Raw genomic sequence first — 16,482 nt, 5'->3', positions numbered from 1 at the left:
AAAGCCTCAAAGACTCTGTTCCTAAAGGGTTGCAAAGATTTCCTGTGTTTGCCCTTGAAATTAAAAAGTATCTGGACAAACATTTACCTTGTGGGGTTGAATAGGAGTTCATGCTCCATAATTTTCCTTCCTCTACTTTTTAAGAATTCAGTAAGGCTCCTAAGGAAGTGTGCTTTTGAAAGGTAGAAAAACATACAGGGAGCAAATATGTTTGAGAACATTAATGCTGGGAGTCAGTAATTCAAAAAGTGATGAAATAGTAAAGTGACAAGACCTGGCCTGAACATCTAAAACTTTGATGATATTTGGCAGAGAAAATGAGACCAATTAAAGGATGCCTCTGGGAAGCTTTACCTTGCATGACCAGAACTTCTACACAACAACTCGGTGCACTCTGTGCTTTTGCAGGGATAATACTCATGTGAATATGAATGGTTTTGCCAGTATGTTAGTCATCTGCAGGATTTTAGTCTGCACTTGGTTTGGATGCGTTTCTGTTACACCTTTTGTTTCCTGAGAAGACCTTGTGGTAGTCTGCAGTTCAGCCTGACCCTGTGCTGTTGTCTCAGTTCCCCTTTCATGGTGTTTTGAGGTATTAGTAGAGTGCAGGATCCTCTCTTCTACACTTGCTTTCTTGAACTTCCCCATTTAAAGCTGAAGTGCCTGGGGGCCACTGGTTGGTGTTTGATAACACTCTACACTAGCAGCTTTCTCTTAAGTGTTTTCCTTGACCAGCAGCCTGCAGATTATAGAATAGCACTCACAAAAAAAGAATAAAATTGATACATCTTTTAAACTCTAGAGTCAAAGGCACAGTAAAACACTACTGGATAGCACCAAGATATTTTCCCTCTTCCTAAAAAACAGTGTAAATACAAAGAGTAGCATAAAAGAATCTAGAGAAAGAAGAAATGTAGTCAGATAATAAATGAATTAATTTGTTTACAAAAACCCCAAAGCTTATAGGTAATGCTATGTTTTGGGACACAAAGACAAAGCAGTTCTTGGATTGGGAAAAAAAAACACAGAGACCTCTTCAGACAGCCTCTGTTTATTGTGGACTATAATCCATAGTGGGGAATAGAGCTTATTTGAGAGGCATCTGAAGAAGAGTATGGGGAGAAAACAAAGTAATAGTGCCTCTGCATATCATTTTAGAGACACTTGAGCCAGATGGAGTTTTTTTCCATACATCTCATCACCTAAACTATTCAGGCATGAGGCATTGTTAAAATCAGAGCTCCTGATATGTGATACTGTGTTGATTGATCATTTTGACCTAATTTAAGCTCATACTTTAAGGAGAAAAGCATTTTGAGGAGTTTAGAGACTACAAACTTCAGGTTGGAAACATGCTTCATTTTTTCTCTGGCTGATGTCCACCTCTGCACATGCTGACAGACAGATGTTTTCCCACATGACTTCTGGTTTTATGTGATCATATGTGTGCCTGACAGGCAGAGTCATCAACTTATTTGCAATTTATTAGTTTTCTATTGCAAAACAGTGTTTTGTAAAAGTGGATATCCCACTGAAAAGATCTATTTCTATTCCAGTTTCTATTCCTTTGAAAAATAAAAGAAATAATTAAAAAGAAAGAAAAAAAAAAAGGAGCGGGTGTAGAATGGGACTTCCTATGCACAGGTTTTGTCTGATAGAAAAGAATATTCACAGGTAGGGCCATGTTCTATTATTGTTTTAATTGTTAATTTCATACAGTTGTTTTAGAGTTCATCATTTCAGTGATGAAATTACTGAATTACTCAAGGAGAATACTCACAATAACAATTCACAGAGAAAAATCTTAAAAGAACAGATTAGAAGGATGAAGAAAATTATTAGTTAAGAGAATCTGAAAATTTTCCAACAATGGAAGTACTTAAAGAATACTTGGTGAGAATCTACAAGTATCTGAAAATTTGAATTCTGGAAGGTTTAAAAACTAACACAGCTTGGTGTCAAGGTGACCAAACAATGTTAAATTAGAGAAGCTCATAGAAGTCTAAAGTTCCTGAAACTCAAGCAAAGATGTGCTTGAACAGTGAGATTGTTTCAAATATGAAATATTTTATAAAATAATTGTAGAAATTATATGGATTGCAGCACTTGTAAGAAAGGGAGTACGCTACCAGATTGGAGTATATTAAAGATGGTGAATGTACTATTCCTCATCTTTACACACTGACCTTGTTTCTGTGTTCAGAAACCATATAGAGAGTTGTTGAGTTGGTCAATAAACTAATCCAGCCATCAATAAAGCACACCTTCTTGTTTATTAATATGTGATTAAAAATGTATATGATAAAAAGATATTGACTGAGCAAAGTTTGGGTGACAAGAACAATTATAGCTTCAAGCCTAATCAGTACATGAGCTGTTTAACCCAGTGAAAGTCAATAGCCTATTTCTGAACAATTACACATTTTGTTTTAAATAAAGTATTTGGAATTTGCTAGTGCTCTCATTTTCTCTTCATGATTTAGACATGAACACAGAAGCAGAGAGAAACAACCACAAAATAAATCACCCAATATAATTCCACTTTGCGGTTCTTGTATGATAAATTGGTAAATATGCAGCAAATAGGATTTGTTTTAATTAAAACTTGATAGCCACAAATAAATTAAACTTGGAATAAGTATGTCTTTCTTTTCAGTTTTATTACTAATTGCATAGGTCTTAATCATATTTCTACAATGTCCTGATTTACTTATTCTTAAATATTTCTGTTGTTATTTCAAACTAAATTCATAATTTTACAGCATCCAAAGTGTTCCGTCTTGATTTCATTAAAGCAGTTTCTTAAACTTAATAAGAAATTATAATAAAAATCTATTTAATTCCTCCTTGAGTGATCTTTAGCTTTTACAAAGTTTTCTAACAGCTCAATGCATCCTTGGTTCCAAAGCAACAATATTCCACAGAGCTCGATGTCTAATGAAAAGTCGACAGCAATACCAAAAAGTTTGAACTGGGTGCATCTTTAAACACCAAAATATTCCAGTATAGTGGGCATTAAGTACAAACTGATTGCTGGTGAATGCTCAGACATTCCTGAGCGAGAACACAGGGTCACTGGCTTGTCCCCACAGTGTTAAAAATTAACTGTGGGTGCAAAGCAAGCAGAGTCAAATGGCTGGGCTATCCGCAAGCAGAACTTTTAGTGTTTTTAGCACTGGTTTGTTGCATCAACATTGAAGATCCAGTTAAATCAATGGTACTCCCCACAGTGTTTGCAAATTGTAAATCTTGTAAGCGGCAGATCAGAAAGCTCCTTATCTATTCCATAAGTATCATGTTCATCAAGCAGTTATACTGACTAGCATTTCCACAGATACTTTTCTTACCTGCTAATCTTCTTAATTCCTTTGCAAGAATAAAATGATAAAGACATCAGAAACAAAATCTTTTGAGTTAAAGCTAACACAGTTCCCTAATTCATTCTTCCCAAATCTGTCTGATTTTGGTGAATGTAAAATTCACCTTGTTTTTGATTGCTGCTATACAAAGTTGTTTTTTCACGAGGAAGAACAAATGAATAAGAGAGAAATATGCCATTGCACTCACATAGCCTTGAAAGTTTTGGCTTCTTAGAAATGTTGACACTATAAACACTCTTTTCTGAGTACCTTCATATTAATATATCACTTCTGATCCAACAGTAAGTAAAAGTCAATCATCTTTTTCCTGACTGAAACAAGAGTCACTGCTTGACTCCTAGAAACCAGAGTAAGTCCTCCAGGAGGTCATTTCCACTTGATTATGGTGTAGTTCCAGTATTTTTCCTGGTTGTGTCTGACTTTGGCTAGTGAGGAAGTTGCAGACTGGTGCAGATGGACCATTGGTACAATCCCAGCATGGTACCTGGTGGTCAACAAGAAAAGTTTTCATGTTCTGATGTCTTGTGAAAGAATACTCACAGAGTCAGCTTTGGTTTGTTTTGCCTGGTGATGTCTGAAGCTTAAAAAAGCTCGAGGATGCTTGTCCAGCAATTGAGGACTTCCTATTTTAAAAAATTCCTCTTTGGATGGTACAGTCAGTGCCTCAGTAGTATGTGTGAGGGTGCAGCAGCTGTGAGTAAAGGGATTGCCCCAAAAGACAAGCTGGGACATCTGAGATAAGAGTGTTGCCCCAAGTTGCCTTCAGGAGAAGACATCTCTGTAGTTGAACAATAGAGCTTAGGGAAGTCAGCCCCAGCAGCCTGATCACCTGTGGAGCTTACAGGTCATAACATCTCTGCAGGATGAGCCAAGTACAGTAGGAAAGGTCTGAATCTCTTTTATCTGTGGCACTGATACATCTGAGCAATTCCTGATACATTCTAATCTGAACAAAGAGCTGGGTTTTATATCCATCTGTTTCAAGATGAATGAGAGTTTCTAAATCAAGGGTGGGGAGGATATAAATATGCATGGAAGGAAACTTATTCCTGAAGAGAGGATCCATTGCATTTCAGATTAATAGGTGTAACTCTTCCACTACAATGCTGTATTGTCAAACAGTAAAAAAAGATACTGTGGGAGGCAAATTTATTAGGCTAAAAGTCTGTTTTTCTGAGTTTAAACTTACCCATCTGCTTATCTTCAAATAGACTGTGAATACAGCATTGCTGATAATATGTTCTGTTCCAGTCCTTGATTCAGTCACATGCTTAAAAATATTAGTTCATTTCAGAATGTTGGTACATTTATGACTCTAATTAAATATGTATACTTTAGATCTTTATTCTTCCACTAAATAAAACAGGAGTTTGATTCATTTTAGATTTCATTTATTTGTAATGCTCTTCCACAGCTTTTCAAATTAATACTCTGGCATTAGCTGTGTGATTCTCAGTATTTAGGAAAAGCTCACCTGCAAAGCAAATACCCAAGGCGTGTTGATTCATTAGGAAGGTGAATTGAAAAAACTGTGTAGTTACTAAAAAAATACATATTTTTCAGGTGAAGATGACTTACAAAATCATTAAAATACGATCATGTTGAGGACTTGTATGATGACTAGGAATTAATTTCTATTTTTATTCATCTCAGCACCTTTACTTATCAGTGTGTTTGATCTTCAGCATCAGGCCCTTAAATGCATTTCTCCACCCTTTACCTTCTTCATCATCATCACTCATTTTGTCTGTGCAGAAGATGGTGGCTTACTGGGCTTTCTACACAATGTTATCCTGACTCATATACTCTATATAGGACAAAATATTAGTATGTCTTTTGCAATGAAAGTGTGCAGTGTCTGCTTTTACAGGAGTTTCCATTACATAGTGAGAGTTAAAATATAAAGAATTTTCAATTCTGTAATTGTCAATACATTTTATTATGGATATTTAGTTTAAAAGCTATTCAGGTTTTTGAAGGGAAAGCTAAACTAATCTGCAAACTTAATAAGACTCACAGGTTAGAGCTGCCAGTTCTCAAGCACTTAGCACTTCTCTGCTAAGTGTCACAACTAAATGCTCTTCATTCTCATAATGGTGGAGTAACCCTGGGGAAAAAAAAAAGGAAAAGGGAAAAACCACCCTGTGAAAGTGGTTTAAACACTGTACCTCTTCTTGACAAGTTGAATTCAGTGAGAGACCAGCACTCATCTGCCTTTAGAGAGCTGGCTCTGCCTGTGCACAGTTAGACTGGATGCCTCACTTCTGTTTATGTCTTTGCATACCTTCCCCAGGAGTGAGGCCATGCAGCAGGCCCAGAATATCTTCCTCATCTTCAATTTACTTTCCCAGACCACTCTGCCATTCCCTTCCTATCTATTGGTGATATGCATGAGTGAGTAGGGAGTTTTTAAATGAGTGTGACAAAGATGGACCAGCCACTGCAAGCAGGAAGAGTCAACCTCATACCCAGAAAATTAGAATAAACTTTCATTTTACTCCTCTCTCTAAATGCATGCTAGGGGTGTCCAAGTCAGTTATATCATCAGTGTATTTATGAATAAACCCTGTATCTATAAAATATCGCAGTGCTATGGCAATGAGTGCTAACCTTATACTCAAATGATTTATTGTGACCACCCCTACTGTTGTTTTGGGGCCTTTCACATTACATAGAGATACAGTCAGATTGCTGTACTTCAAAGTGAGTACATACTTTTATATAATGATCTATTCATTCACGATTGAATTATAGCCATCTCAGGGGTGGGATGATATAGGATTATCATCACAAGCAATAGCGAAGCTTTATTGACATGAATACTAGCTCTTTGCCTTGGTCAGATGCACTGAGAAAGGCTTTTTTTTTTCTGTTCTACTATCATTGGCCATTGTGAGAGGAATCCAGCTCTGCAAATAGGCTGATAATGTAGGGCATATATATATACAGCAGCAAATGTACTGTTTCCATGTTTTCCATGACTTTTGTACTACATCTTGAAATTGTTTGCTTTGGTTTTATCAATGATACTAAGAGAGATGTGGATGTCACACCTAAAAAACTGTCATCTCTGATACAAAAAAATTTACTGTTATCTGGGTCAAATTCATTTTCTAAGCAGCCAGATGGCCACCTTTACATTGTATAGTTAAGATTATATTAGTTGTTCTGTCTTGTATGTTGGTATAAAAGTGATGGACTCGGAAGCATAAGTTGCTTTATTAACAAATCCAAGAACAGTACCTACTGTGAACAAGAACAAGGCAGAGAGTCTTTTCTCCAGCAGGTCAGTTTTGTTATGCTTGGTTTTGAAATAAGCTCTCTCTTTTATGCACTGGGTACTTCACATATTTGAGGTCTCTAGAAAGCATTAAGCAATTTACTCTCTAACATTTCAATCAAGCCTGTGGTTTGTTAGAAAAGCAGAGAGTTTGGCTGTGGTGGTAAAGGCGATGCTGAAGAGGTCCTTGGCTCAGAGGAAATGGCACTTTATTTGTTACAAGTTACTACTCCAAATAATGATGACTGCTGAACGCTTCAGCACTCTGAGGCTATCTTTATATCTGCTCTCTTACAGTCTCTGTGTAACTAAAAACAGGATGAGTTTTCTCTTTTTGCAATTGCATGAATTTATCCCATTTGTTCAAGTTATTGGAGGTACAATTTTACAGTGCCACCGTGGTTATTTCTGGGCGAAAACGAGATGCTGAACTGCGAGTCTATTCTGAATGTGAAACAAAGTAGAAGTAGCAAATTATTGTCTCACTGTCTTGGATCAGTGAATGAATTTTAATCCACAGCTAAGCAGACAGTTAATTTGGCTGTTTCAGTGAATGCAATGACTGCTTGACTCCAGGCCAAGGATCCTCCGACCGAGGTCAGGACCATGCCTGGTGAGGGCACTTCATGTCTCTGACTAAAAGGAAGAGATTCTGGAGTTCTTCTGTGTTGTGACACGGAAAACAGAACTTTAAAAGTTTAAGAGAAGGGGGTTTTTTCTTGTTTGTTTAAATCCAGCGCCATATAGGGAGATCTGGGTTGTTAATGTTGTATCCATCCACCTGAAATAATTTGAAGATTTTAGTCCTGTTCCCAATGAATAGGTGCCAGTGCTACCAACTAAAAAAGCAGTTAAACATGTGCTTATTGAGGAAAAAAAAAGTCAGAGAGTATTTTTACTCTCCTGTTTGATCACCCTTTTGCTATTTGGCTTAACTTTGGTAGGACAGCGGTGTTAGCTGTGTCATACCTGATCAGCAGATGACCTGAAATATTGTCTAAAAGGTATCAATCTGCTACCTGTCATAAGAGCTCAACTCCCTAAAAAATAAAAAACCCATTTGTTGAAATAAGTGAGATATTACTATTACCCCTGAATTTGCAGTGGGCCTGAATGAAACAGAAAATCAAGGAAAGAAATTTGATAAGGAATGAAAAATCAAATAACCAAGGCAAAAACATATTTTAATGGAAATTAAAAAGAACAGCAATAAATTAAGCAGAGGATAAACCTTGTGTAGCCATATAATATTTTACACACACACACACACAAATAAAAAGAGTATTACAGACTCTATAAACATTTAAAGCCAGTAGGAAGCAGTAGGAAGCAGTAGGAAGTGAGAAAATGAGAGCTAACCACACTGCTCAGTACCAATCCCTTGTGCACATGCTTTATCATACAGTCTTTAATTACACCATTATGTACAAGGAGATGATGAAGAATTTTCCAGGAAAAAAAAAGTTTTCCTCAAAATCACACTATGTAGTGGAAAAAATGTCAAAAAACAAAGGTAAAGAGACTGTGCAGTAACCAAAAGGCAAGGCACTATGGCATATACCTGACACGAAGTGTCCCACATACAAGTGCTTTCAGCGGTAGAGACACACACTTTGGTCTCTTACGGGTCATCACCTTGTTTCCATGTTCTGTGGTACCCTGGGCTTGATCCTCTCTTCTTTTTCTCCCTCTCCTTCCCCCTTTTCATGAATAACTTTACAAAGCCTTTGTTTCATCTGCTCTTGTGCAATGGTAAATGAATGCAATTTGACAGGGCAGTGGGGCTTTTCTGCTTGATCTTGTTCACAAGCACCCCTTTGGCATGCAGAGTAGGTAGTTTGGCATGGGCAAAGCTTTCTTCAGGAGTTGGCTTACAGCGTTAAACTTACCTATATCTGGGGCCACATCTGGGACACACAAATCCTAATCTGAACCCAACACTCCTGTGCTTTTCCTGTTCTTCTCCCCACCAGGCTATAGCATCCATGTGCTTATCTTTTACAGCCTGAAATTGAGGGGATAAGATCATCCTATGCTTTGTAATAAATCTGTATTCCAAACAAATGAGATTAAAGTAAAAAATGCCTGCTAATTTTGGGTATCCAACTAGAGATACTGTCTACTTGATTTTTCAACCTGATTGGCATTCTGCATCACTTAGCATAGTCAATGCAGAGTCCCATGGATTTTATCTGAGGTAGTGAGTGATTCACTTCAGCCTACCAGACTCCAAAATTTCAAGATGGTCCCTCCTCATATGAAAATCTCAGTTAATCATTACCTCTTGAGGCAACTTTCCCCACATTGCAGAACCTTTGAGGTGACAGGGGAATGGAAGCAAACTCAGCAGGTAAAATTCAGCTACTGCTTTGCCACAAAGCCCTGTTTTCTCCCTTGTAATTCTCCACCTTCTATATGATCCGTACCCAGTTCTGCGACAAATGAGACAGGAATCTAGTGAATAAAATCTATAAAGTACTGATCTGTTCCCAGAGGAAGGGTACCTTGCAGGGTTTAGTTTCTGCTTCAGGAAATTTGTAGAATATAGTCTGTGCGGTCATGTATCATAAGGTATAGAGGCTGAATTGAGGTGCTCTGAAACCCTCAGGTTAGTCATCTCCGTAACATCCCTGATGTTGTGGCTAGTGTTGAATATGTAACACATTTCCTTAGTTTGGTGGTGACACACACACCAAAAAATCAAAATACGTTTTGAATCAGCTAGGAAATAAGTTTCTTAAAGATCATTAAGTTATTTTTTAGCATTAGAAAGCAGGCTCTGTTCCAAATGAAAAGCATTAATTATGTAGCTGTACTGCATCAACTGAAAATCGGGGGGGGGGGAACAATTTGACTTTGAGAATTTCTACCATGTTCCAAATTAAATTCAGGCCAGCTACTCTGGACATCCTGCAATTAAGCATCCTTGCTCTTGGCTGACAACATTAGTCGGTTTTGCTAGCCTTGCCCTCCCATCTCCCCTCCAGGTTCCTCAACCAAGCAGTTTCTCTCTGCTCTCTCTGCACAACCTCTGTGTCTCCTTACCTAATCAGTCCCAGGCTCCTGCCTCCAAACACTAGTCCCAGTTTTTCTCTCCGGACTGCTTGGTTGCTTCTGTTGCCTGCTCTGTCACAGGCTGGATGGGTTTTTTCTCTGTGTTGTATTCATGCAGAGACCTTTCTTCTTGCAACAACCTTCAAATCGTTTGGAGCTTAGAAGAGATAGGATTCCTACCTCTCAGATTCTGCGCCAAAGCTCAGGCTCATGGGGAAAATTTGGAGGTGAGGATTAAAGTGGAAATCTAGCCTCACCACTGTATCCTAAAGCTTCTGTTTGCAGAGAGGGCCAATCTGTAGCAATTCCTTTTCCCGACTAAAATGAATCATTACTGGGCATCTGTTCATGACACATTTCTAATACTTATAAGTTAACCACATTTGGATACATTTTCAGACAGAGAGGGAAAGGCATATTTTGAATGAAAAAGGTCACATTTTGAGACTGTGCTTCAAAGCCTGAGGGCAGCAGAGCATTTCAAAGGAAAAAAGTTTCCATTTTAGTACGAGCAAAACTGTTTATTTTTCCATAACCTTGTTCTTGGAAATGGACAAATTGTTTTGGCAGGTATTTTCAAAATAATCTGCGCGGTACAGACAGTCAGCATATCAGTTTTCAGCCTAAGTGATGATGTTTTTTCCAAAGCTACATGCAACAGAAAATACGATCTCTGCTGAGAAATGTTTGCCAACCCCAATACAGGGAATGGCAGCACGTCCACCTTAGAATATATATTATCACAGATTACATCCTCAGGATTTCTGATTTTCCTCAAACACCAATTGCCTCATGGAAAGGCAATAGGGTCAGTGACTCTTACTTCCCTATTTTAGAGGCAGAGAAACTAAAACAAGAGGAAAGGGGAAAAAAACAGGGATGGAATAAAAAAATCCTGATCTGCTCCCCATTTATGCATCTGTTGCTGCCACCTCTGAGGGCTGTTATTTGTGCAATGCTCCTCCAGTCTGGAGTATTGCAGTTATTCTTTACGCTGCACAGACACGCAAATCAGAGATAGCATCCCTTGTGTAATTACTGTGATTTAACTCTCTGTGATCGAAAGTTTGGGGGGGGCTATAAAAGAGGGCACAGCGGGTGCAGGAGATATTTTCAAATAATAGTTTAATTCAGCCAAGAACAACCAGCCTCCCACATTCAGCTTGTGAATCTGTTCAGTAAAATAAAACTAAATTCAAATATTTCTGAGGCACTTGATGAAACTCATGGGCAACGCCTTGTGGAAAAGAGAGGCGTGAGGGGAAAGCTGTGGTAGGGCTCCACTGAGGCAGATTAGGTTGCTGATGTGACCCATTGGGTGATGGCCACTGCCTTTGCTGTTGCTCCAAGTTCTCTGGCTGGGGTGAATCCCAGGAAAGGCACAGTCCAGAGGTGCTGGAGGCCTGAGGTAGACAAGCTGAGTAAAAGTTCATGCCACTGTCTGGCTCACTTTGGAAAGTAATAAACATAGTTAAGTGTTAACAGTAAGCGATGAGATAGCCCCATGCAAACTGAGAACCTCTGCTAAAAACCACCCCAATAGCAACAACAAATTCCTTAGCTTAAACTGTGGCTCTCTTCAGAGGAGAAAAAAAAAAAAGAAAAAAAAAAGAAAAAAAAAAGAAAAAGAAAAGAAAGAATTGCCAAATCAAACTGCTGACTCCTTTTTTCTTATCAAAACACTACAGCATACATCTTAACAGCCTGAAGTAAATCAAATGCAGGACCAGCTGGAACTGGCCAGCTCTTGACCCTTCCTTGATATCAGGTGTGTACCGCACTTCTCTGGCAGATTAATTTATGATCTAAAGTAACTCAGAGCCCCTAAAACTTTCAATATGGCTGTTAGGACAAGGCTGAAGGTTTTCTTTGGAAAGTGTCACTACTAGAAGAAGTTGGAGTTCTTCCCACTCGACAAAGATACTCCCTTACTAATGTCAGATGACTTTGTTCCCTCTATATCTATTGTTTTTAAATTCACCCACAATGCCACTATGGGACAAAATTCAAATGTATGGCCAAAGCCTGCTGGTGTGCATCTGAATGACTATCAGTCCCCTTTTGCATGTGGAGCTTTCTCTTGGGGGGATTTATAAATGCGTTCCTGAAGAAACCTTTCAGCTTGAGAAAAAGTTAGGAGAAGATCTGGGAGAAGTTACGCAGAGTGCACTGAATTAAGAGCAGCTCACAGACGGTGGCTCCGAGGAGAGTTGTGCCCCTGTGTGTGATCAATATAATCTATTGCGAAAGAGAGCTTCGGTGGGGGAAAGAGATTTAGAAAGAAGCTCTTTAATTATTACCTGCAGAGAAGTTAAAGTGTAACCCCGTACTAACGTACTCCAGTGCCAGTTTGGGGTGCGGTGGGGGGCAAGTCAGGCATCTAGCCTGCCTGAAGTATGCATGGGAATAAAAAAATCAAATCCATTTTAAAAATAAAATTAATTTAACAGGGAAGGAAAATAAGCATTGACGAGGCAAAAGCATAGAGAAAATAAGTTAATCTTTCAGGTTGGTGACCTCTCTTTGTGCTTCACATGGGGGAGCCGCCGAACAGGCTCTGGAGCTTGTAGCACCCACGCATGAGCTTGTAGTCACCCCGCGCTGGTGTTTGTACCGCACCTCTCAAAGAGCCCAGATCTTCCCCCTTTCTGCCACGGCCTTTTCCTCGCACACGCTGCTCGGGGACACCGGTCATACTCCCCCCCCTTTGCCCGCCTTCCCCCTCCCGAAGCCGCCTCCGCCCGCGCAGCTTGAGCAGGGGCTGCGCGGGCGGCCGCGGCCCCTGGGAGGGAAGGCGGGCGGGTGCTTAACTTGCGCATCTCCTCGTCCCTTTCGAAGATCACATCCTTGCCCCCAAAAAAGGGGGAGGAGAGCCCTGAGGTTTCCAGGGTCATGCCGATACGGCAGTGTATGTGTAGGTATAAATTTTTGGTTGGGGTTTTTTTTTTTTCTTTTTAAAGGGAGTTTTGCTTCTTCGGCAGGTCAGCATGTTAATTAAAAGTTGGCCCAGTTCGGTCGCTTGCAGTCCCAGGTGCGCTATTAACACATAAGATTTTTTTTTTTTTTTTTAAGATATCAAAATGCAAAAACTCGGTAGAAAACCCATTTCCTCCTTACTATTAACTAGCAGTCTCACAGAGAAAATCATTAGAGATATAATTAAATATGGGTCTATTTTTGAAGAATGTCCTGCAAAATAGCCCCAAAATATGATGTAGTAATTTGATTTTTTTTTCCTTTGGCACTACAGGTGCTAGCTATATCTTCCGTCCATTTCCCACACCATGTATATTAAACAGGGAGGGAACATTGCTCCATTGTCGGTGATGACCCCAGACTTCGCCAGAATATTTTGCTCCTCGGTGCAAAATTGCGAAGTGAGTCTCTCTTTCAAAATCGCTATATTGGTTTTTATAATTACCTCATGGTCTAAACTTTTTCGTAGTCCATTTCCTAAAGGATGAAAAAGAAAATAATAAAAGGAAGAGAAAAAGAAAGGAACAAAGTTATCTGTATTAACATTTCTGTTTCTCTCATCCAGGCTGTCAATAACTTTCCCTGGATCGGGTCCTATGTTTCTATAGGCTCCCAGCTGAGGCGCGCGTCTGCCCCTGCCTGCCCGCCTGCCCTGCCTGCCCTGCCTGCAGCTTAGTCTGACACCGGCCCTCCGCAGGCCTTCGGTCGCTGCCGCTGAATCCCCCGCCCGGCCGATCCCCTCCGCGCACCGCCGCGCCCTCCCCGGGCTCCGGCCCTCGGTCCGCGGTAACGTGTCCCCCCGCGGCATCGCACCGGGAAGCTTGTGGTCCACACCCCGGAGTGGGATCTGTCAGATTCTGATGGAGAGCTAAATATCTCCTAATGTTATGTATTGTAGAAAAAAAAATAAGAAAAAATTTTAAAAGGAAGAAAACAAATAAGGAAAATATGCAGACTGCCCCTCATCCCCTTTCATTCCTAAGGTTTTATTCTTTCCTCCGGAGTATTTTCTCTACGGATGGTAAAACGTAGTTCACAGCTTGGCTTGGCTTGGCTTTGCTTTGCTTTGCTTTGCCTTGCCTTGCCCCCGGCCGAGGTTGACCTCCGCAGTCCCTCCGGGACAAGCAGCCTCGGCCAGAGCCCAGCGCCCAGCGGAGGAACCGGCGGAGCCCCCGCAGCCGCCGGCCCTGAGCCGATCCCAGAGCCCGGGCAGGCGCTGAGATTTAAACCCGGCCCGGTCTTACTGTTACCAGGAGCGCGTGGTTGTTGGGGTTTTTTTTCTCTTTCTCCTTTGTAAGATACGGAAGGTGAATAATGAAATCCCTTCGCTAATAGTTTATGAGCCATGAGATTGGAAATGTGCGCGGATGGACCAGCGCGCCGGGCTGAGCGTCACTCGGGGGGCTGCGGGAGCGCGGGGCGGGGAGGCGAGAGGCTGCCAGGGGCTGCCGGGGGCTGCCGAGGTGGCCGCTGCGGCAGCAGGAGCCACCACGGAGGCCGGGGTGCCGGGGCTGCCCGGGCGGCGGCGGCGGCGTGTCCGCGCCCGGGCACTGCCCCAGCAGGGCCGCGGGAAGGAGGGCGGCTCCGTACGAGGGGGCTCGGGGGGCCCCTGCCTGCACCCCCGGCCGCTGCCCGACACGGGCTCCTGCGCGTCCCCGCGGGCGGCACAAAGGCAGCGCGGGCCCTGCTCGACCTTTCGGGGGGCTCAGCGGCGGCCGCCCCCCCGGAGGAGAGTGGGGACGAGCGGGAAGCGACCTTTAGAACCAGTTTGGAGGGAACTGGGGGCGCGGCTCTGGCACTCGTGCCGAAAGCCCCTTTCCTCGGCGTTTCTGCGGCAGGTCACGTCCGCGTGGATGGGGCAGGAGCAGGCGGGAGCGGTGTCGCTGCCCCCCTGCCCTCCCGGTGCACGTCTTGGCGGCACTCGCGCCCCTACAGGAGCGGACATTTCCCATCAAACCAGTGCCACGGGATGTCCGAGGGCATCGCTACCTCCCTGCCATAAAAACAAACCACTCATCAGCTCCGCTCGGTGTGCCATCGAGAGAAGTCGCCGCGGCGCGAACGGGCACCATCTGTCCTGCCATTCCAGGAGACGCACATATATTTCTTTAGACAGGTCAGCAGTTCTTCCCGGCCAGCCCTGTCAGGCACCTGTCAGGGGAGAAAACCTCTTCATAGCTGCCGCGGTGGGATCCTTATCAGCGGCAGCCCCTCTGCTGACAGGGCCCGGCCTTAAGCTTCCCGCAAATCAATGTCCTCCGGGGACAGGGGACTGTCGTTACCGGGTGATGCCGAACGTGCTGGTACCGCTTAGCCCACCGACAAAAGATGGGGAGGGAGGCGGCGGGGGGAACCGGCTCCGAGGAGCCTGTAGGCTGCCCAAGAAGGCCAAGGTGGGCGCTGGAGCAGGGGGCTCCCCCCTGAGCCGTCGGACCGGCCCCGCCGGCGCTGCCGACCCACGAAGGGCCGGGGCACTGGGCACCCTCAAGGATGAGGCTCTCTGGGCTCCCACGCGTGCCCCGCGTGCGGGGGCTCCACTGCGCCAGGCGGGGAGGGCGGTGTGGGGGACCCGCACCGCGGAAACCCCACAGCAATGTGTTTCGTGGGGCTTTCTCTCGAGTGAGTCCATCGCTCCGTGGCTGACCCAAAGCCCCAGGCAAACACTTTGTCCCTACCAAAGTACCGCCCTCTCACCTCTCCCCCCTCGCTCCCCCCTCCCCCCCAATAACTCCGACCTGTTTTCTTTCTGTTCCTCACTTGCTTTCAAAGTGACGGCACGTTCAGGGGAGCCTGCCTGTCCGCCTTTTGCACTTCCACATGGTGTAGCGTGGACATCTCCCCCCCACCAAAAAAAGAAAAGAAAAAAACAACCAAAACAAAACAACAACAGACACCACTTCCCCCCCCCAAAAAAAAAAAAAGGCCGAAAACGCACCGTGTGTTTCCAACTTGGAGTTAAAGTCGGTGCTAATCCGGGTCAGTTCCTGCCCCTAGCTGGGAAGGCAGGGAGGAGGATGTAACGTATAGGTTGGCGGGGGGGGGGGGGGTCGTGGTAGTGGGAGGAACAAAAACAACCCCCGAAATAAACAAACAAACAAAAATCTCGCGCGCGATCACAATAAAGTGAAATTCCTTTCTACACACCCACAACTTTAGCTCTGTCTGCTGCCTGGGGGGTTTTAATCTTGCAAAGAGAAAGGGGGGCTCCCTGCGCAAAATTACGCCTTCTCCTCTCATTTGTTAGCTGATTCCATCAAAAAGTTCGCTATTTATAGGCTACACACACGAACCTGGAGTAATACAAACCCTCCCGTGTTGTTCCCCTCGCAAAGTGGCCGGTCCTGAAGCATCTGATCGGGTTTGTGTGTGTGTGCGCGAGTGAGAGCGAGCCACGCAGAGCGCGCTGCCATCCAAAAGGGGAAAGAAGAGCTCAAGCTGAGAGACTTATTAATTGCTAAGAGCTGCTCTGCCACCAGCCATGTGAGTACCTAACAATGATCACCTTTTGCACAGATGGTCAGCGATCAGGCACAGACACTTTCTGTCCTTTTCTTCCTCCCTCCCCTTCCTTATTTTTTTTATTCGCCTCCTGTATCCCTCCCACCCACCTTTCCTTTTTTTTTTTTCTTTTTTTCTCTCTTTACTTTGAGTTCGCACGGTTTATTCCTCACGAAGAGGAGGAATGAAACGTAGGCGAGCGCGGGGGAGAAAATGTGCCGAAGAAGAGGAAGGAAGGAAGGAGTGGTGAAGGGAGAGGAGGAGGGTTTGTTAAGCGATCGCCTTGTCCCCTGA

At 43.1% G+C, this 16,482-nt stretch overlaps 2 long non-coding RNA genes across 2 annotated transcripts; both read right to left on the bottom strand.

Moving 5' to 3' along the window:
* Positions 1-1,859: 1,859 nt before the first annotated feature.
* LOC113966739 lies at positions 1,860-7,649 on the bottom strand. Its single transcript, XR_003533939.1, has 3 exons — positions 7,630-7,649; positions 4,570-4,650; positions 1,860-3,864 (listed from the first exon to the last, which is right to left on the bottom strand). It is a non-coding gene; the product is annotated as an uncharacterized LOC113966739 (long non-coding RNA).
* A 3,173-nt stretch (positions 7,650-10,822) lies between these two features.
* On the bottom strand, positions 10,823-16,079 carry LOC113966738. The gene is made up of 3 exons (XR_003533938.1): positions 15,981-16,079; positions 14,701-14,841; positions 10,823-13,167 (listed from the first exon to the last, which is right to left on the bottom strand). It is a non-coding gene; the product is annotated as an uncharacterized LOC113966738 (long non-coding RNA).
* Between the last annotated feature and the right edge of the window lie 403 nt (positions 16,080-16,482).

The sequence above is a fragment of the Neopelma chrysocephalum genome, unplaced genomic scaffold, assembly GCF_003984885.1.
Source record: "Neopelma chrysocephalum unplaced genomic scaffold, ASM398488v2 Primary Assembly neopelma1_61b, whole genome shotgun sequence".
Lineage (NCBI taxonomy): Eukaryota > Metazoa > Chordata > Aves > Passeriformes > Pipridae > Neopelma > Neopelma chrysocephalum.
This window is presented reverse-complemented; position numbering and strand designations above follow the sequence as displayed.